The sequence below is a fragment of the Exserohilum turcica genome (assembly GCF_000359705.1).
Source record: "Exserohilum turcica Et28A unplaced genomic scaffold SETTUscaffold_15, whole genome shotgun sequence".
NCBI lineage: Eukaryota > Fungi > Ascomycota > Dothideomycetes > Pleosporales > Pleosporaceae > Exserohilum > Exserohilum turcicum.
Genome location: NW_007359970.1, coordinates 1,052,827 through 1,055,791, shown reverse-complemented (window position 1 = coordinate 1,055,791; position 2,965 = coordinate 1,052,827).

The window sequence follows — 2,965 nt, the reverse complement described above, 5'->3', positions numbered from 1 at the left end:
CAACCCCGCGGTGATCACGTGACGTGTGCTCCCGCCAAGAGCCATGCTCCGCCAAGGAAGGGAGAATGGGAGGCCTTGGGAGAATTGTGCTCCCACTGCTCCCATGGGAACATGCTTCCGAGGGAGAATAGGGAGCATCAGGACAGAACACGATGGGTATAAGAATGTGTTGGATTTCATTATTACACTCGTTGTGGTCAACTCATTATACTGTACTCTCTTACAAGTTCTTTACTCAACAAGATTAGTACTTTGTTATTCTATCTTACTATAGAATTAATTGTCTTTACTATTAGTTAAACATCTATAACTCTTTTCCACCTGAATTACTCGGCAATCACACGGCTTACCACGAACCCGCTGACTCGCCCTAACCCGGATCGAGTCCTAGCTAAGTATAGTCGAACCCCGTGTAACACTTTGACCACCACCGAATTCAGTGGAGGAGTTTAACCAATAGTTCGCTCGAATAAGATTACCATAATGGCCCACAACGGAAACCAGTTCACCTAGGGACAGGAGCCCACGGCTGTGGCCCCTACGCCCTCACCAGCTCTCGATGACGAGATGCTCGAAGGAAGTGGTTCGGATTCTGACTCTTTAGATGACGAGAACAACAACACGAACTAGGCCGAGGTACGAGATCTTAAGCGAAGGCTACGCATGCAGGAAAAGCAGCATAGCGACTAAGCTAAGCAGATGGCAGCTATGCAAGAAATGATGGCCTAGATGGTAAGCTAGCTTATAGCTACGCCTAACGAGAAACCACCCCCAAAACCTAAGATGGCAGTACCTGAGAAATATGAAGGAGGACGAAACGAACTAAGGACGTTCCTCACTAACATTGACCTGTACTGTGGATTTAACTAAGTACCTAACGACTAGGAAAAGATCCTAATAGCTAACACACACATAAAGGGCAAAGCAGCTATATAGATGTAGCTATATATTAAGGATTTCCTGACCTCACCTACCACCCACAGAACTAGGGAAGAAACTAAGGCCTTGTTCAAGGATTGGGAAAGTTTTAAGGAAGAAATAGGACGCATCTTTGGGGAAGTAGACGCAAAGAACTAAGTAGAGAAAGCAATCACTCGCTTAAGGCAAACCAAGTCCGTATTAGCGTACACAGCCGAGTTCAAACAGCTCTAAGCCAGAATCGACTGGGACGACGCAGCACTTCGAACAGTATTCGAAGCCAGACTCAAGGACAATGTCAAAGACGGTCTTGTGCACCACGACAAACCCGACACACTTCATAAGCTAGTCGAGCTAGCCACCTGAATCGACAACCGACTGTGGGAACGAGCCCAGCAAAAGGGACGATTTTAGCCTACAGTGGCCAACATGAAGAAACAGCAAAACCGCACAGACAGGGACGGTGACACCGTCATGACTGGTAAAGTCCAAGACAAGAGTAAGAACAAAAAAAATTCCTAGAAAAACCAAGATGGTGTCTCTAAGGACGAACGACAAAAGCGCTTCGACAACAAGGCATGTCTCCGATGCGGCGAAGTAGGACACTTCCGCAGAGATTGCCTGAAGAACGAAACCAGCAAGCAGGCAATAGTCAAGGTCAAGATGATCAGACTATCCACGCCATACCCCAGACACGATCTCACGTTAGAGGACAATCTTAGCGATGTAGACCTCTATGACGAGGCACGAAGAGCCACTAGCCTAGAATACGTAGTCATCCCCGAACTGGCCCAACCAAGTATCGAATGGGACGTACCCTAGGCGGAGGACTGGACCGTTAGCGGCATGGACACTCTACAACGATTGGCCCAAGGACAGTGTTGGACATGTAGAGACAACACACACCAAGCTAACGACTGTATCTCCAAGATGGGAAGGATAGTCGTCACGGGACTAAACGCCACCAAGATCATACAACAAGCACAAAGGGAACAGCTATACTTTATGGAATTAACTGAGGTCTTAGACCAAGAAGCATCTCGAAAAGGCCAACGCACGAAGCACAAGGACCTGCATTAGGTCAACTGCAAACACAAGAGATATAGTTAGCATGAACGCGCAAAGGAAGCATCAAGATACGGAGGAGATGATTGTTGCCACAACCATCTAGAACTAGAAGAATGCCGCGTGGATCAATGCCCCGTACACGAGCAAGAAAAGATACAGATTGCCCACGAAAAGTTGTGCTAGGTTAAATGCACAACTAACTGCTCGTTTTATCAAAACCAAAGAAAGGATGCGGAGAAGGCAGACGACTTCTACCATAGCACCCTTATGCCCGAGGAATGCAAAGCAAAAGATTGTTAAATGCACACTGGGCTAGGCCAAGAAAAGACTCAAAGAATTAAGCCACAACTAAAAGAGGTAACGAACGACACTCCAAAGGAGATACCTCACTAGAACATTTATTAGAGATTCTGTTACGAAGACTGATATAACGTTCACTTCGACGCCAAGTACAGCGCGGGATATTTTCCCTAGGAAGGGAAGAAGTCGCAGAAAGGACGACTCTCTAGGCTAAAAAACTAGGATGCCGCTAGAGACAGGGTCACGCTGGCAAAGGCAGTCCTATAACAACCCTTAAATAAGTACAACACACCAAGAGCCCACGATTGAAGCTATAAGCAATAGTGGTTGTACACGGAAAACGAATGATCGCGACCATCGACAGCGGCGCGATGCATACCATGATCTCATCAAGGACGATAGAGAAATACTAGATACCACATTGGGTCAAGAAGACGCTAATACCTGTGGTACTAGCCGACGACAAGCCTATGGATTACGGCAACGGCATGATACGGTTAGAAACCGAACTAGTAACGCTAGAATTAGCGGGTACTACAAGCACAATGAAAATCAATATCATGGACCTTAGAGAGGAAGAAATATTAATAGGGTATAATTGGTTACAGGATCATAACCCGGCCATTGACTGGCAAAAGAAGACTATTCTCAGCCAAGAACCTGCGCGCAAGGTTGCTGG